Source organism: Musca autumnalis, unplaced genomic scaffold, assembly GCF_047663935.1.
Source record: "Musca autumnalis isolate F117 unplaced genomic scaffold, ASM4766393v1 scaffold_3, whole genome shotgun sequence".
Taxonomy (NCBI): Eukaryota; Metazoa; Arthropoda; class Insecta; order Diptera; family Muscidae; genus Musca; species Musca autumnalis.
Genome location: NW_027411866.1, coordinates 217,631,404 through 217,650,629, shown reverse-complemented (window position 1 = coordinate 217,650,629; position 19,226 = coordinate 217,631,404). Strand labels below are relative to the sequence as shown.

At 37.2% G+C, this 19,226-nt stretch overlaps 1 long non-coding RNA gene across 1 annotated transcript in view; it reads right to left on the bottom strand.

Annotated features, from left to right (window-relative positions):
* Positions 1-2,940: 2,940 nt before the first annotated feature.
* LOC141398981 (uncharacterized) overlaps positions 2,941-19,226 on the bottom strand; it is a 647,890-nt gene continuing 631,604 nt past the window's right edge. The window contains exon 5 of the long non-coding RNA XR_012411742.1: positions 2,941-5,739. This is a non-coding gene — a long non-coding RNA (uncharacterized lncRNA). The remainder of the gene's footprint in view (positions 5,740-19,226) is intronic.

Genomic DNA, 19,226 nt, shown 5'->3' with positions numbered 1-19,226 from the left:
TATTTTGATTTCAACAGACAGACGGGTGGACAGACGGACTATTTCGACTTAGAATTTTATGCTGATCAAGAAAATATATACTTTATAGGGTCTCCGATGAATATTTCGATGTGTTACAAACGGAATGACAAATGTAATTATATACTATGATATAAAAATATATATTTGTATTAAAACTCAAAAGTGTTGCGGAGGAGGTAACTGAAAGAATGCATCGGCGTGGTCCATTTAGGAAGTGTATTATATTTTGGGTGTCAATTCTTTTGGATAGATAGCGTGCACTCCAATTATTTGAGTTTGTCAACGTATAACTCTGAGCATTTTGGCCACTATGTCAGGAAGCGTGGAATTGAGCACGAAAAGTATAATATCGCTGTAAACAGGACCACAAGTAGTAGCATGGGCTATTTTCCAAATAATCTTCGAAGAGACCCTAAACTTAAATACAAATGTAGAACTTTAGGGTATCTCTCCCTAAGCAGAAGACCGGTATGGACCATTTTTGAAGTTAAACTATATTTGGACAAATATTAAGAAATCCAAAGTTTGGAACTAATCGGTTGTTCCGTTCAAGTGTATCATTTTAGTGAAATTTGTTGGGCTTTTGAGGGCGAGCTATACAAAGGTGTGGATCAATATGGTCCATCTTCGCACTTAATCCGTTACATTTTCCATTTCGAACCTGATCTATATCTCACAGAAATATTACGATGCGCAAGTATGGACCAAATCGGATACTGCTTTCGAGAGTTTTAGTGCTCACTATTTTAGCGACAAATTTTTATCGGTTGATCCGTTCGAGAGTTATCGACGGACGTACAGGGCTGAATCGGCTCCAAATTATCTGAAACTGAGTTCTGATTTTGATGAGACACATTTTTTATCGTATCAATGTGCACATTCATACCTCGGCCGAGGGATCAAAGTAAACAATTTACCCGTTTATATAAAACATAGGAAATTAGCCTCTTTTGTATGATTTTCTACAAGACACATGTAGACTGTATAAGAATATGACTTATTTGAGAGTAGAAGGTAAGGAACAGGAATTTATGACTCTTAGAATATTTAAATTAAAATTCTAATCTAAATAAGTACCTGCAGTATAAGTTTTACATGGCTGAAATACTCAGTTTTTCACCGAAGGTACCTATTTACGGCGACATAATTGTTTTCGTGGACAAGCACATGTTTCGTAATGGTTCAACACTCAAAAAAATCCTACCGTGACCAACTAAAATGGCTGGTGTGCACTATAACTATTGAAAGGGTACTTCCCTCACAAAAGTTTAAAATGTTAGCTTAAGTGCAGTTTAAGGGTTGTTCGATTACCGTTTTGAAATACTAATGGAAGGTAGTCCTTATGATCCTGATTTCAATGGTATGGATTGTTTTATGCTGTTAGTACAAAATTTCATGAACAAAAGAGCCGTTTATCTTATGATGTAAAAATATATAACAGAAAAACCAACTAATTTAGCGGGTTAAACAGACCAACATTTTTGTCTGAAAATTGCAAACGTTTTTAATATAGATCATATAACTGATAAATAAATTCGTTAAAAGGTCGAACAACTTCAAAACTAAATCATTTAGATCATATAACGTTCTTCCTGGAAGGCACGTACCAGCCACGTACGTTATATTTGGAAGAAGAATTCTTGATCTTTCCATTGATGCCAATTATGTTAATGTACGTGGTCAGGTGACAGTATTATATCCTAATATATCCATAGAAACCATATTCTAGGGCAGCTTTAGTCTGCGAAACATCATTTAAAGTCTGGCACTAGATGGCAGCTCATTTTAATACTAGATAATCTTAAGCCCATGACCTACATTGAAAAATTATTCGCGAGATGGGCCCTGGTTTCATTTATTATTCATTATTTTGAAGAAATCAATTAAATTAAATAATTCAAAATACCGACCCATTTTATTTTCTCAAACAAAACAAATCACACATATTCCAATGTTTGTATGTATATGTGGATTTTGTTTTTATTTCTCATTTGGCTCTCATTTATGGAAAATAGTTGTACAAATGTACATTTAAATTAGTAGTATTAGTAGGATGCGTATCGGCAGTCGCACGATAGTTTGCGAAATACATGAACGCATTTTTAGACGTACGGGTTTTCGTGCGACATACATAAACAGGCGGTTAGTCAAACGTTCCGACTTCTTGAGCTATTCTTAAGAAGAACGCGTTCGAATGAAACAAAAACTAATATACATATTTTTAAAATTTCCTTGTCGTAGCTGTCAGATTTGTACCAAAAATTTGACATTTAGTTTTTTTATTTTTATTTTATTTAAAATTCTTTCATGTAAACAAAGCCATACGGCCAAAAGAGATGATTACATTATGCATAACATTGAGAAATTCACTACACTAAGCAGCGAAAGGAATGACTCCCATTCATAATACATAATTCAGTTCTGTTCATAACATTATATTTCTTTCTGTTAGAAGTCAATGCTTCCTAATATACGGGCCCCGAAATGACCCGATATTTACGGCAACTCCTTCATAATCGAGTCGCACTAAATTTTGAAGTTCACAGTTCGCAATACATAGAATTTGTGTCACCTGGTCTGACAAATGGCGTCTACTAGCACCCAGTCGCCTCAGGATATGGTCAGACCATATCCCTATAAGTACGCCCATCAGCAGATCGACCGTCTTCCTGGCCTCTAAACGCCATCACTATCATTAATAATGGGCTAAGTTCAGAGAGTTCCCCAATCACCAACAGTTCTGATGTTCAGGTAGCATAATGAACGTTTGGATAACGTCTGCACTGGTCGGTAACTACAATGTCTGGTTGCCACTATAGTATTTTCTCCCAAGATTAGATTGCAAAAAGTCAACACTTTCTCGCTTGAATCCAGTTTAAGACCAATTCTCAGATTGTGTTAAAATTTAAATAGCAGGTATTTTATTTTTTTGATATAAGAAGCTAATACTTCCTAAGACATGGGACCCGAACTGTCCCATTAGCAATACATTTTCAAGCTCAATTTCGACGTCGTCTCACTTGGTTCAGACCATATCCCAGACCATATTTTCATATTTGCAGAAAGTTTAATAATTACCACTTGGATAACTGTCCAACCCTCCTGATATTGGGATATAAGAATGGAAGTTCCAGGAACTTCTGCACGTTCTTTGCCTACTGGTCGAATAGCCAAAGTATGACAAAATGTCCTAAACAGAGACGGCAGGAAATGAGCGTGATAAAATTCATGGATAATGTTGAAAAACGTTATTAGGAATGAAAGGTCAACCAAAACCTTGGCCCTGACAGAATCTTCATGGTATTGCTTAATCTGGATGAGCCGAAATTGAGATTGACAGCCCTACGTTTTGCACGGTCAATGAGGACGTCCCTACAAGAGTATCACAGTTCGCCAGATATAACCATCGTGTCTGCTGGTCTGACAAATGACTTCAGCTGGCAACATGTCGTTTATTTTGGTTCAGATCATCTCCCCATAATTATCTTCAGGAATCCGCCTAATTCTTCTGATGTTTTCATTACAGAGAGACATCATCACTGCTGCAGCCGCTCGCCATATACCGGTTGGTCGAATACCCACCAGAGGCGACAGCATTGGCAAACTAGCGGGGGAGCTGACACTGGAAGTTAAAAGGTTGGTCGGTGAGCATAAGCGGAACAAGTGCTTAAATCATCAGAAGAGTTGTAACATAAAAGCCGCAATAAGTGAACTGTGGACAACGGTCACACACGAACCCTGGGAAGAAGGAAGATAGGACCTAATTCATGTTTGGCGACATTACACTGTCTGATCCGAAGAGGTGCACTAGTTATTTTAATCGAAAATTGTTACTTCGCATTAAATATCTTCCTGCCGAGGATGAACCACCATAATTTACAATGTTGCGAATGCCAAATCATCCAAAACTTTGGGCACTGATTGAATCTCCATGGTAATGCAGAATCAGATGGATAAGCCGGGAATTGATAATATCACTTAAGTTCTCAACCTATCTTTCGCGAAGTCTGCAAAATGGGCAGCTGGGTTCCGATACTGAAGGCAGTCGAGGATGCCAGCAAAGTCGAATCGTACAGACCGATTTCGTGTTGTCCCCCACAGCAAAGACTTTTGAGGCTTTACTCCTTCCCGGCGTCAGAAATAGCTATACAGTTGCGGATCATAAGCATGGGTTCCGTAAGCAGCTTAGTACGACAACAGCCCTGCACGCCATCTCCACACATATTAGTCGGGGACTCAACCTGAGCAAGCCGTGTGATAGTACAGAGTTGGTGCCGCTCGACTTATTAAGAAACTTTGATATTGGCAGACAATCCCCGGCAGAGTTTGAAACGTTGACTACTAAATCTTCGGCCACTGTGTTCACCACATCACGGTGGATGGTATCAAAATGTCGACCACACCAAGATTCTAGGGGTGACACTAGGAAATATGTTCAATTCGTCCCCGCTTGCTACAGGTATCAACGACAAGCTGAGATATAGGAACAAAGTCCTAAAGCCCCTAGTTAGCACTACTTATGTCGCAGAAACCTTGTTGACCACATACAAAGCCATAGCTCGGTCTGTGTCTTTATTTGATGTGGTTTTATTTGAGATTAGATAAAATCTCACATACAAGGTGATCCCTGGTTTCAGAAATCAGAATTATTGAAAGAAATGCTAGAATAGTGCGATAGTTCCAGTGTGCTTTACATATGTTTGGGATCTGCTCAAACTTTAAAAAAGGACCTCACTCCTCTCCGTGAAGTAGTCCTCCAGAGGTTTTGCACAATGTCATAAAGTCAATGTACGTAGACCGATCCTCTCTCTCCATCCAAGAGAAATTTGAAGAGTGCAAATAGGTCCATCTGTGGACAAAGTATCTAACTCATACACCAACTTTTCGCTTTGGAATTGCTTTAAGCTCATCAAACTTAAAATCAATTCGTACATCTTTGATTCCCAATAAATCTATACACCTTTCCTACATTTTCTCCATGTCGACAGCAAATCTTACAAACAACCCTTTCTACTTAAATGGGTGTATGTTTGTACGTACATATGTATCTCCCACTCTTGGTGTGACGTCAAACAGAAAAGAAAATACAAAAGAATTGACAAACCAATTCCCCTAATACTTCTAAGTAGGATTATTACAATAAAATTTAAATATTCTTACATTGTTTTTTTTTCTCTCGTTGTTGTTATTGTTGTCCATGTATTTGGAAATAAATCCCCTAAAGCAAAATGTATTTCATAACGAAATTTCAAACCGCACCATGGCATGGGGAAGATTTAGCAGAGTTTAAGTGGAATGGGTTTACCACCTTCAAACTAAATCGAATTATGTTTGAAAATTTATCTTTGATCGTTTATCTTTGCTAAGCCTGAAAGCAAAGAACAACAGGAACCGCAATGGCAATGACGAAAATAAGTTGAAGAGAGAGAAAAAAACAGCACTGACACTAACAAGAAAAACCACAAAATAGTAGACATTTTGGAATCATACCTTTTTTTTGGCGGCGACATTACCCTCTGGGGGAGCTCTATAATATTGCTTCTTTGTTGGTTTTATTAGTTGATTGGTTTGATGGGATACTAAGTTCGGGTGGGGATCTTCATCATCATGAGCATCATCGTCATCATCATCTCCGGTCTATGTAGGTGTTGCCCCCAAAGGACATTAAATATTTTTTCAAACTTAATTTAGTATACCAATAAACCTCAATACTCACTCCTGAAACGAAAGAGGGAAAGAATAAAAGAAAACAATGTTAAAACAAAATTGTAGGAGAGAGTTAAAAAACAACAACACAAATGAATGCTTTAAAAAATTCTTTAGTTTTTTATTCTTGTTTTGATAGAAATTTATTATTGTGGTAAGGAGACATACCAGAAGAGGATGCACCCTCGATGTTGGATGTGTGTGTGTATGTTTGTGCCGTAAAAAGTGTCAGAAAAAGAAAACACTAGGGAACTGCCCACAAAACGTAAATTGCTCTGATACAGCGTCAAGGACAAAATGTAAAGAACAAAATCACAGTGGGTGTGAATGAGTGAAATGACACTTTAAAATTTGTAAGAAATTCAGAGTGAACATTGCCGGGGCGATATCTAAACATTTTACACTTACTTGTAAACTCATCAGATATCGATATTGAATAATATTTTATAGTTTTTGCATCACCTATTTCTTATTTATATATGAAAAGCGATAGGACATTCGTGTATGGTTTTCAGATATCAGTAGTGCGATTCTCTAACTCATTTTTGAAATTACTGACAAACATAGGAAAAATTAAAATGGTTATGATTTCGGGAATTAATGATATTATTCGGTATGTTTGCAACCAATATAATGTAGTCGAAAATTTATACTGATAGAAACAGTGCTGTTAATTTTAAGTAAAATGTTGTGTTCTAATTTTACCTATTTTTTGTTGGTAACATAAAAAATGTGTTATAGAATTCCCCTGCTGGTGCTGGTTCCTCTGTGTTTATGTTCCAAAATTCTGTAACCGATACTGGCTGTGTCCATAAAGAATCAGGAGACAGGTGAGTGGGTTTTGCTGAGTAATTAGTTTTAAAATGTTCTGAAGAATTGCTGAGAATATTATTTGGACGTTTTTTGCAAAAGGGGAGTTGGTTCAACTCCCAATAGTTTTTCTGACACCAACCAGAATTGTAGAAATTATGTACAATTTTCTATATTTGATAGATTTTGATGACGTAGATGGAGTTTTTCATATGTTTTCTCTTCAATAGATAAGTTCTACTAGTTAAGGGCTACAATATCGCTAAAGACAGCAAGGCCAAAATCCCATTTACTTCTGAGATAAAGTCCCGATAAATGTAAAAAATATAGTTTTAGACGGTTTAGATGAGGCCATAGGGTGACGTAGGGGATGGAAGATACCAAGGAACGTTCCTGACCGGCCTTAACATGGCAATGCCCAGGATTTATCTTGGTCCCTCTTTCATCTCAAGTGGACACTGACCTCCCCGTGGTATCACCTGGGGAACTGCCTTTAACACCCGTTAAAGGTAGTGAGCTAACATGTGCCGCGAGTTCACCCATAAGAACATTAAAAACTTGGTTTGGGCGTCCCCTAGAAAAAACAGCCTACCATGAAAAAACCCAAAGAAAAGAAAAACAAAACCCTCTAAAGTTGACGAACCCCGCAAACGTTTTAAGGACCATGATCTGCGAACCTGTACCTGGAATGTTCGCACTCTTTATAGAGAGGGTACAGTTTACGCATTGGCAGATGTACTTGAAAACTACAAGGCCGACATTACTGTCATACAGGAAATACGATGGAACGGTAAAGGCGTCACAGGAACACCTAATGGTATTATAGCTGCCATGACACAAAGCATGAGTTTGGTTGCGGATTTGTAGTTGGTCGGAGGTTAAAACATCTGGTCTCCAGCTTCACCCCAGTAATTGAAAGACTCGCTGCAATTTGATTACAAGCTAAATTCTTTAACAGCAGTTTTATTTGCGCACATGCTCCCACTGAAGACAAGGACGAACAGACCAATGATATATTTTACGAGCGCTTAGAAGAAATTAATGATCGTTGCCCTGCCCATGACATTAAAATTATACTAGGCGATTTTAATGCCAAAATTGGAAAGGAGAATATCTTTGGCCCAACAGTCGGGAAATTCAGTCACCACAGTGAAACATCTAACAATGGAATGAGGCTGATAGCGGCAAAAACATGGTAGTTAGCATTACCAGATTTAAGCATCTCGATATTCATAAGGGCACCTGGCTGTCGCCAGATCAAAGAACAAGAAATCAAATTGATCACCTTGTGATAGATGGAAGACATGCATCAAGCGTGTTGGATGTACGAAAGTTCCGAGGTGCAAACATAAACTCGGACCACTACCTTGTTGCGGCAAAGATACGTACCAGATTAAACGTAGCAAACAAAGTGCGAACAGACACAACACGGAAGTTGGACATCGGTAGGCTGCAAACACATTAAATAGCCACAGTATATTCCACTCAACTGGCCCAACTGCTTTACCAAAGCACTCCTCATATCAGGATAATGGCAAAACATTGCCCACTCCATGCGAACAGCCGCAAAATCAGTACTTGGATACCAGAGACCTCCACCAAGGAATCCATGGTATGACTATGAAAAGCGGGAGTGTGAACAAATCGAGATATTCCAAGCAATGTTTCAAAGATATTCCAAGCAATGTTTGAATTTGGTATCTCCGCAAAGCTCATTCGGCTTTGTAAAATGACTCTAACTGACGCAAGATCTTCAGTTAAAATAGGAAGAGCTTTGTACCAAAGGAGGTTTCAGGCAAGGAGACAGCCTTTCCTGCTAGAAAAGGTTATACGAGAGGCAAACGTCAAAAAAGTGGCACAATCTACAGCAATAGCCACTTGCTTATGCTGATGATATAGACATCATGGGACGATCAGTAAAAGAAGTAACCGATACCTTTATGAAGGTCGAAGGAGAATCTGCTAAAGTGGGTCTGGTGGTAAATGGCGAGAAGACCAAGCTGATGATATCGACGACCAACTGTTGAAGTTGGTTGCTATAATTTTTAGGCAGTAAAATATTTCGTATACCTCGGCACCGCCGTAAACACAACAAACGACATCAGTTGTGAAATAAAAAGAATAATTGTATTGGCCAACAGATGCTACTTTGGCTTAAGTAAGCACTTTAAAAACAAAGCCACAACTCGTCAAAAAAACACGCTTTACAAAACACTGATACTACCTTTGCTGATGTATGGTTCCGAAGCCTTGGTACTTGCGCAAGCAGATAATTATTCGAAAAATCTACGGACCGATCTGCATGACGGTGAATATCGACGTCGTATGAACCACGAGCTGTATCTGCTATATGGGGACATTAATATAGTTAAACGTATCGAGATGCAGCGATCGCGTGGGCTAAACCATAATAAGAATGAGCGATGATGAACCCGCTAAAAAGGTGTATAAATTCGAGCCACATGGCGGTGAATTGGCAGGCCAAAGAATAGATGGCGCAAACAAGTGGATGAAGAGATGACAAGGCGCGGTATTCCAAAAAGCGAAGCACTAAACAGAGATAATTGGAGATTTTTTCTTAGTTCGGTCTATCGTACAAATGTTCTGTAATGGGCCAGCTAAGTAAGTAAGTAATATGAGGCCATATATATTGTATCCCTTATCTCGTTTGGGATGTTTGTGGAAGAGTTATATATATAGATGAGGTCATAAAATTGGAATTGGATCTGACAGAATGAGGCCAAACTAGGGTCTTTGTTCTCTTAATATTAATAGTCGATTAGATTTGATTAGTTTGATTAATCAAACAAAATGGAAACAAAAAAAAATCAAGTAACTAGAAGTACGAAGTGCATAATATGGAAGGCATAATAATAAATATTACTTATGTAAGCTACAATTATTATTTACTGCTTTTACCCCAAATCGTGGGCGCATAGTGCCAAGTTACAATAGGGAGTAATAATTTACTTTATTTTCTCGAAATATTTCGAGTCTTTTTTGATCCGACTGCACGATGACGTAAGTGACTCCTTTGTCGGGAGGAAAACGTAAGCTCTTTCTTTCCTTTGTTTAGTTTTCTTTTCTGCCGTGTTGTGGCTTTTAATTATCCCTTCAGTATACTGTTTCTTCATACACTTTCTTCATTTCACTTGGCAAAACCTGGACATGTATTGTCTTTGTCAATATTCATAATATTATACCTGATATATGAGAATTATATACAACCAAACACTTATGTTTAGAAAAAAAAACAATCTGTGTTTAATCACCTAGCTGTTCAAAATATGATACATAATTCTAATCACTTTTCTAACACATGCAAAATGTGACAATATATAAAGGAAAAATAGTCTCATTTTAAACGCCTCAATGATTTATTTGTGATTGCTTCACATTTGTTCTTGTATTTTGGGAACTCTTTTTAATCATTACAGGGAAGAGCCTCTTTCTGATCATACAAGCGACTTAATCAGTTTTTGATCACCAAAAGGACTCTAAAAAGACACCGCAATGTTACTTTTGACAAACAATTTTCCAAATGTTAGCTGGGTGTAAATTCTTCAATTCTTAATTTTATTTCATTCCTTTCTTTTAACAAATATAATAAAAAATAGCACAAATATATTTGTAAAATTTTTTTTCGAAAACTCCATAAAACCATTGACTCCCTTATCCGGGAAATGTTATTACCCGTAATGCCTCCGGTCCTGACCATCATGGATAATCGAGGTCCGACTGTACTTTAAAAAAATGCATACTTGAAGTTGTTTGCATTTTTAGTGTTACATAGTGTTGTGAAAAGGCCTTTAGAAAACGCTGTTGGTTCGGGAATTCGACCATAAAAATGTGTTTTCGTCATCAGTACAATATTCCCCACACTATACTGGTGCGGAATTTTTTTTAGTTATAGCCCTAATGTAGATACTTAATCTATCATATATCTATGCTATTCATGATAGTATCCGGCAGGCACCAAGATTGCACATAATTTTGGGTTTTTATTTTACCGATTTTTGTCGGTAACCCAAAAAATGTGTTACAGAATTCATTTACTGATTTCCACAAACGTCTGGCGTCCACACATATGAGGGCTATTAAATGAGTTTCTGGCCTAATAATAAAAACAAGAATATTTACCATCATTGTTTTTCAAAGGACTCTCCATGATGATTTATACATTTGAATGCGTTCAAACCAATTGTCGATGCACTTTTTCCATTCCAATTTATGCACCTCCAAAGCTTGTTGTTCAACACTTCAACAGCTTCTTCTGTTAAAGAAAAAAAGAAGTTGCTGTACGGCGGATAACCCATCAATTCCACGTTTTGACCGGTCAAAAAGGTTTGAACCAATTGACATAATCCTTTTTGAACGATTGTCAAAATGTGAACAAACCATTTTTACCGACAGGTGCTCATTCAATATTGAATGTATGTTGGTGGAAGAAATGCCCAAGGATGCCCCAAAGTATAGAACATGACGATCTTGATCTGTTCACGCACGGCATATATTTTCTGTGGCACATCGGCCGTTTTTAGATGACTTTCAAGACCTTTGTCTTTTAGTGAGGATTGCCCAGGATTGAATTCATTAAACCACTCTTTCACAGTGTAATATGATCTTGCTTCATCGCCATAGATTTCAAAACTTTTGAAAAATGAAACTCTGCAGCGGCATATTTGGGGGGTGGAGAATTCCTTCTGAAGATGAAAGCCCTTGGTGAGAATATTAAGAACCCTAAAGGAAATTTTCGCCATAGGTAAAGTTTCTGAGATATTGCGTGATAAACTTTTTGATTTTCCCCCTATAATGCCTGAGAATATAGTTTTATATGTATATCTGTGTGGCGTTATTGTTTCTTCAGTTAAATCGAATGGCGAATATCTTCGTAGAATATTTCATCCTTGTAACTCAATTCTTTTCATGTCCTTTTTGTCCTTTATTTCTGAAACCGTAGTAAAAGTACCACACGATGAGATTTTTCAGCAGACAAATATTCTACAAAAATGTCAATGAAGATAATATTACGAACTCGGAAGGACAGTTATGTGGTAAGTCAAACTTCTGAGTTATGGCGTGATCAAATTTCGTTAAGTTTTTTGTCATGTATGTATGTATAGTTCGTCAAGAAAGAATTCATTTCGCTATACCTCAGAAGTTTGACCTGCCGCATAACTGTCCTTCCGGGTTCGTAATATTATATTCATCGACTTTCATCGCCAAAAAGAAATGTCCAACAAATAACTAATGTCGAATATACGGACAAACCAAATATAGTTTTTTTCTGAACCTATGCCGAGTTAACATCAAAAAGGACAATGAAAACGGGACAATATTGATTAGATGCCAATGAGAACCGTACATAAAATCTTCTGAGCATCATTTTTGTAGAATATTTGGACGCTGAAAAATCGCATTTTGTGGTACTTTTACTACGGTTCAAGAAATAAAGGACCAAAAGGACATGAAAATAATTGAGTTACAATGATCAAAAATTCTACGAAAAGATTTGCCATTCGATTTGACTGAAGACATATAATCTCAAAACAACGCTACAATTACGCCAAACAGATATACATAGAAAGCTATATTCTCAGGCATTATAGGAGGAAAATCAAAAAGTTCATCACGCGATATCTTAAAAACTTGACCTATGGCGAAAATTTTCGTTTGTATTCTTAATATACTCACCAAGGGCTTTCATCTCCAAAAGGAATTTTCCACACCACAGAGTTTAAGTTCCATTTTGTATCGCAGTGTTTTCGGGCGAAAATGTTCACAAGTAAAACCCATTTTGTTTTTGGCAAATTAATTATTTCGTGTCACTGTAAACAACGCAACACATGGTCGTACGTCACATTATGGAAGTGTCAAATGGCGCATGGCATGGTGCTCTAGAACGAAATTTAAATGGAAGTTGCTTACACCTGGGAGGTTTTTGCGGATTCTGAAACTACTATGTTCATAGATGAGAAAAATCGAAATGGGACTGAAGAAAGTGCTGTAACTATGAAAATTCTCTACAAGTTTGACTTGTATGATATCTTCGTAGTTTTTACCGTTACTGAGATATAGAAGTTCAAATTAGGACAATGGGTTGACTGTATCGCCTCCTTATAAACAATGTCATAACTAGAATTTCCCAACTTGAACTTATATACCTCAAAAATGATACAACCTAGGAAAAAATTATGAAAGCCAATCTTGCAGAGAATTTTCACAGCTACAAAATATTCTTTAGACCCATTTCGAAAGGATTTGTGGTTTTCAATCTAAATCCTGAAGACCTAAGACAAAAATCTGAAAGTTTGATCTGATCCTCTATACCTCAAAAATGGTAAAACCTAGGAAATGATCAACCAGCCAATCTTGTACAGAATTTTCACTGCTACAACATTTTCTTTAGTCTCATTTCGATAGGACTTGTGGTTTCCAAGCAAAATCATGAAAACCTAGACAACCCTTAAAAATGTAAACTTAAATCGCAATTTATTTAAAAAGCGCTCCGGCGATTTTTTGTTTTTTGATTTTTCTCATCTGTGAATACTGTAGTTTTTTAGTACGGTTACACTAGAGTTTTTTGCCGGGTTCACCCACTTCGAGAGGATTTATTTGACGTTTGCGCTATGGAATTGACATTGGAAATCCTAACCCAGTGGGGTATTAGAATCCGAAAAAACCTCCCACCTTCCATTTAAATTTGGTTCAAGAGCACCGTGCGTAGTATTGCCTAGGCCACAAACTCGTCTAGTAGCCCTCCTATGAATCGGTGTGCACTCATTGATCTACCTGCAGTTTGGCATTTGAAGTTCACATAGGTCCATGTTTTGGTATAGTTCCATATAATGGTACCTCCCGATGTTCGGTATTTTAGTGTTTTAGCTACATTTTTTGTCTGAACTACCCGTAATTTGATATTTGAGGTTCCCTGCAGTCACAAAACTTACCCACCAGAAATGTTAAACTTAGGAGCATATTTTGGTATAGCCCTGTATAACAGCACTTTCCGATTTTCAGTATTTTGAGGATTTTAACTAAATTTATTGTTTGGTCAATAAATACCTGTTGTTTCACCCTTGAGTTTTCCTGTGATCATAGAACTTCTCCATCAATATAGGTCCATGTTATGTTATAGCCCCCATATAGCTAACGGAACCTCCCGATTTTCGGTATTTTGAGGTTTTTAGCAACATTTTTTGACCGAACTATCTGACATTTGAGATTTCCCAGAGGCCGCAATACTTCTCCACAAAAATATTTTAAACACAGGTACATGTTTTGGTCCATTATGAATTTAATGGTATCTCTCGATGTTCGGTATTTTGAGGAGTTTTGATATTTGGTGTTAAACCGAACTAGCTGTATTTTGAAGTTTTTTTTTTTCCTTTATTTATTTATTCCACTTGGGAACATAGTGCTTCTACAAGATTATTCCAACCTATCCTATCATTACATATCATTTTTATATCATCATAAGATTTATTTATGGTTTTTAGTTCATTCAAAATAGTTCTTCGCCACGTCATTTTCGGTCGACCTGGCCTCCTGCTTCCTTGGGGATTCCATTCAAGAGCCATTCTTGGGATACTCTCCTCGTTCTTTCTGAGGGTGTGGCCAATCCAATTCCATTTTCGTCTGCATATTTGTTGCGCCATCAGTTCTTGTCTAGTTATCCTGAGCAGGTCCTCGTTTGATATGGTCTTTGGCCAAATTATTCTGCATATTATTCGTACACATTTGTTCACAAATACTTGTATCCGCTGGTTTATGTTGTTGTTCATAAGCCACGTTTCGCTTCCATACAAGAGGGTAGATTTCACACAGGAGTTGAAAATTCGAAGTTTCGTGTTTTTTGAGATTTGCGTTGAGCGCCAGGTTTTGCTCAGGCGTCCGAATGCAGATCTTGCCTTGTTTAGTCTGTTGCAGACATCGTCTTCTACTCCATTTGTTACTGATATTATACAGCCCAAATAGCAGAAGCTTTCCACGTATCTTACATTTTTATTACAAATTTTGAACGGTGCATCTGTGCAGTAGTTAATTCTCATCGCAAGAGTCTTTTCTATGTTGATTCCAAGACCTGCTTTCGCTGCCAGTGCGACTAATTCGTCCAGTTTTCCTTGCATATCATGGAAATTATGCGAAAGTAGGCATATTTTGCGGACGACATATCCAAATCTTCCAGTCTTTTTTTGAAACTCCAGACGATACCGCGTTTTTTCTTTTCTAACTTTAGCATAATTTCGTCCAATACCACCGCGAACAACAATGGAGATAGTGGGCATCCTTGTTTTACGCCAGCATTTGTGGTAAAGGGTTCACTCTTTAAGCCCTTGTGACGTACATGTAAATATGCGTTGGAATACATTGCCTTTATTATTGATATAATCTTTTCTGGCACCCCTTTAGTTTTTAGTGCATTCCATATGGCACTACGGGAGATTGTGTCAAAGGCTTTTCTAAAGTCTATGAACACTAGGTACAATGGCGTTCGGAACTCAATGGACTGTTCGATAATTATTCTTAAAGTGTTAGTTTGGTCCAGGCAGTTTCTATATGGGCGGAATCCAGCTTGCTCATCTCTTAAAAGTTTTTCGATGGGATCTAATCTATTGTTTATGACCAGTGCTAAAATCTTATATATGGTGTTAAGGAGAGTTATACCTCTCCAATTGTTGCAATTGGTCAGATCATTTTTTTTTCGGCAGTTTTATTATCGCACCTTCGGTCCATGAGATTGGGAGACTTTCGTTTGTCCATGCAGCTTGAAGATGGGGATGTAAAATTGCTGCTGCTGCTGCTGGGTTTGTTTGTAGCAGTTCTGGAGGAATTCCGTCCTCTCCAGGTGCCTTGTTCCTTTTTAGTTTGACAATAGAGTGTATCACCTCTTCAATGCTTGGAGTTTCGGTTGATATGCCAGAGTTAGGAGCGGTTTCTATTTGACTTTGTTCAATATTTTCTTGTGACTCTGGTGTATCCACATTACTTACACGTATAAAGTGCTCGCGCCATCTTTTTGTTTGGCCTTCGACGCATGTGATTAGATTGAAGTTATCACAATGCTTCTCTACCGAAAATAGAAATTTTAGACATATTTACACCCTCAGCATTTATGCTAACGAGGGTATATACACCTTCATACGGGCAAAATGTGCCTCATCGAAGTATGTTTGGACGAAATCCGTTTCAGAAGATTTGGCGTTGATTTAGCAATGTCCGTGCGTCTATCCGCTTGACTGGCTGGAGCGCATGATAACTCTCGACCGATAACAGGTTTGATCCAAAATTTGACCTCCGTAATGTTCTGTCCAAACTTAGTTTAAGTTCGAAGAAGGGCCATATCGGGTACCTCCCCGACAAAAGTTATTTTTTTCGGAAAAACTATACGAAAAATCTCGAAATGACTAACCGATTTAGTACAGACTTTGCACATCGTGACATATTTACCAGATATAGATAAAGTTCGAATGTGGACTATATCGGTTCACTGCTTCGTGTACTACTCACACAAAATTTCGGAAAAGTGCAGTTTATTACCCCATCTGGAATCCTTTTAATTTTTGTTGTAACAACTTGTATTCACTGCCTCTATTACGACAATGCAAGTTCTTTCAGGGCAAGTTCATATTTCCTGAGAAAATGGCCTGAGGGCGGAGAGCGCGGTAACTCTTGAACGGATAAACCGATTCAATACAAAAATTTGGCATTCGTACTATTTTGCCCAAAGTTAAAACAAGTTCTAAGGTGGACCTTATCGGCCCACTCCTTTGGGTACCTCCCCGACAAAAGTTCAAATTTTTCGCTAAAAGGATGCGCACGATAACTCTTGAAACCGATTTGATCCATACAAGGCTGGTGCGCACGACAACTCCCGAACTGAATACTGCGTTGGTCAACACTTTGCATATCGTGCATGGTGCTTCTAGGTTCACTCCTTCCGGTACCTCCCCCACAAAAGTTCGAAAATATTCGCTAAAATGGTAAGCGCAATATCTCATAAATGTAACAAACGATTTGCTCCATACGTAGGATCTCGAAATATTTTGTCCAAACTTAGTTTAAGTTCAAAAGAGGCCCCTTAGGGTCCACTTCCTAGGCTATCACCCACACAAATGTTCAACAATTAGGTTTAAGTGCAGTTAAGGGTCTGTTTGATGGTCCTGTGGAAATGTTTACCAATGGTAGTCCTAGTAGCCCAGTTTACAGCTATATCATGCTATTCGTGGGCAAGTCCATGTTTTATGTTATAATGGTCACAATGCTTTAAATTATAAGGTGACCAACTGAAACGACAGATGGGCGCGATGTCTATAGAGAGGAATGACTCCCAAAGTAAGACACACTTTCAAAATGGACTATGTCGGAGCATTCCTTTAGGTACCTTCCCGCAAAACTTTTGAGGTTTTATCTTAATCCAATTTTTGTCGGGAAGTTCATATGCCCAAAATTCACAAGCTGAGGGCACATCTCTGTCGGCAAAGACCACTGATACTTTTTTGCTTGTTTTGAGGGTGGAGTGTATAAAAAGTCCGTTTAGGCCGAATTTACGATTTTTTACAAATGTTTTATGTCAAAGCTGAAGGTATAACTCTGTCGGCAAAGCAAGGTGACTAACTATCTGATACTTTTTTACTTCTTTTATCTTCGAAACTGGCCAAAATCACACTATTTTTTTCAGTAACAATTTTTTACCACTGTATCTCCCACAAGATCTGTGGGTGGTGCTAGCAAAAAATTACTCTGGAATAAAAGAAAATAAAGAATAACGTTGCCTTTAACAACAGAACAAACAAGAAATCAACGACCGGAAACGGAAATGAATCATTTCATTAGTTGACTACGCCTACCTTTAGTGCACAGTCTAAACATCATGAAAAAAAAACAAACATCTGGAGGCTGCAGAGTTGTCTAAGCAAGACCAGTCATCGGATGTCTTTCTTTACGGTTAGTGTGCGACGACGACGACTATTTCCCAGTTCCATGGGGAATTTTCTTCAGTTTCCTTTTTTCTGCTAATGGTGTGAATGAGTGACATAGTAAAGTGGGAAATAAAATGCCCAAGAAAAATACTAACAAGGATAAACAAGGAATAATGGAATTTAAGTGTTTAAAAATTCGCATAAAATTCAAATAAAAAATGGTTAACATTGGATAGGTTCAAAAGAGTTGTCCTCAAAATTTCTAGTGTCGCCAAAGGGAATGCAAGCAATACCAGGAGTTTTTCTATTCGTTGTTTGCCTTTTCACTGTCATAGGCTGAGAATATTTAGTTTTATTTATCCTCCGGTAAACTGACTGATTCTTTAACCAACCAAACCCACAAATTTAAATTTCCCTTATATTTATCTTAATTTATGAATTTATATTTTGCGAAACAAATTTATGAATTTAATATTACCATAATTTAGTACTTAATTTTGCTTTCAAGTCATAAAAATAATTATAACGTTGTTCATAAAAATCCCCTAAAATAAATACTTCATGCCTTTTTCGGATAACATCTCCCCCCAATTCAGCCGTATTCAGCCTATTTTTATCACAGATTTTTTCTCATTAAGTGATTATATTTTTGGCCTCCTTTAAAGAGAACATTAAAAACAATCACCCACTGGCTGTATGTCTACACTTCAAAAGTCAAGTGGATTCTTGGGAATTCTTTGGCATTCAAGGAATAAGTCCTTAATGAAATAATTGCTCTTCATGTGGCAGACAAAGGCCGATTGTGGCAAACTACTAACGTCTTTTGTAAGCGTATAAAGGAATTTACTATACTTCACACACATACATTCATACATATGTGTATAAGTATAGATATTTATGAATAGAGTAAGGAAGTAACATCATATAATGTTGATGACTATGATGGCCATATTGAAGAGTATAACTATCATTGGAACATGGGAAATATATGAACATCCCCATACACATAGGATACAGACCACGTCACACCACCCACAACACATGAATGAATAACTGACTGACTGAATGACATCATTGAAACTTCAAGTACAATATTACAACGGAAGTGAATTTTCGATATGGTACTTATGTTTTGTGTAAGGAGTGCGGGTGTTGGTGTGTACTTGTGTGTTTGTGTGAAAAACGAAAAGAAGCGAACAAAAACCCAGAACTAGAACAAATATCTTATTTGCCAGTATATAAAAGAAAAGAAAAATGAACCTCAATGAGGTATTATCTTCTTCTTTTTGCAAATAAAGTTAAGTGGGCTACAACACACTTAAGGAATGTCGGAAAGACTAACCCTATAAGTGGACTATGAACGAGTCTATGAATGCCTAGTTATGTTCGAGCATATGAATAAATCTAGTTATTAAAAGACAATAATTCATTGTGGAAATAAATTACTCCTCATCTCTATATGGGGTAATCCACAGATTAAAATGTGTGTGTTCATTTCGGGGATTGGGAAGAAGTGGATTTGTAATTAAAAAAAAAAAAATAATAAACTTTAAGAATACAACCGCCATAGTAAGAAATAAAAAGCTACATATTTGTTCAGGAGAGAACAAGTGAAAAGGAGTCAGTTGATTTAGTGGATACCCTTAGGTAATAAACAATAAAAACAAGTGAATGGAAACTTTCAACTATTGACAATATCGAATCAATACCAGCTACGCAACCAAAATCATTTTCCGCAATAATAATGTATTTAGGAATTTTTCAGTT